The following is a 760-nucleotide window of genomic DNA, read 5'->3' as shown; positions in this document are numbered from 1 at the left end:
CTGGTATGTCTATAAACAGAGTATCACCATGAAGCATCATTTTACTACTGTGTGTTGAACAGGAAACTGTTCACAAGTGAATTAATGTAACATTTCTATGGAATTATTTGATTTTTTACATAACATCCATTCACGCTTCAATTGCTACAGGAATAGTTTACATATTTGAGCTAAATTATTATTCTTATAATTATTCAAACTTTAGAAAACAATATGTTCTTATTGCTGTAGTCTAATAATTACCTAATTATTGTGCAGAAAATAAGCAGTAAAAGCAATTAAAAAGAAGAAATGAGTAGAAATAAAATATAGATAGATGGATAGACGGATTGATGGATAGACGATAGATAGATAGATAGATAGATAGATAGATAGATAGATAGATAGATAGATAGATAGATAGATAGATAGATAGATAGATAGATAGATAGATAGATAGATAGATAGATAGATAGATAGATAGATAGATAGATAGATAGATAGATAGATAGATAGATAGATAGATAGATAGATATCTGGGGGCGTGTTTGGGAAATCTGTTTGAAAACAATCATTACTTTTGCAAAAAAAAATTGTCATTTCAGGATTAATACAAATGGGACAAAAAATATTTGAACAATATATTTCATAAATAAATAAAAAAAGTTCATCTGTTTTCATAAATTGTACCTTACCACACTAAGGTCAGATAATCGTTTGTGTGACACCATTTGCTTACAACAAATCAGTCAAGCATGTTTAATAAAAAGGTCCACATCAA

The sequence above is a fragment of the Rutilus rutilus genome (assembly GCF_951802725.1).
Source record: "Rutilus rutilus genome assembly, chromosome: 6".
Taxonomy (NCBI): domain Eukaryota; kingdom Metazoa; phylum Chordata; class Actinopteri; order Cypriniformes; family Leuciscidae; genus Rutilus; species Rutilus rutilus.
This window is presented reverse-complemented; position numbering follows the sequence as displayed.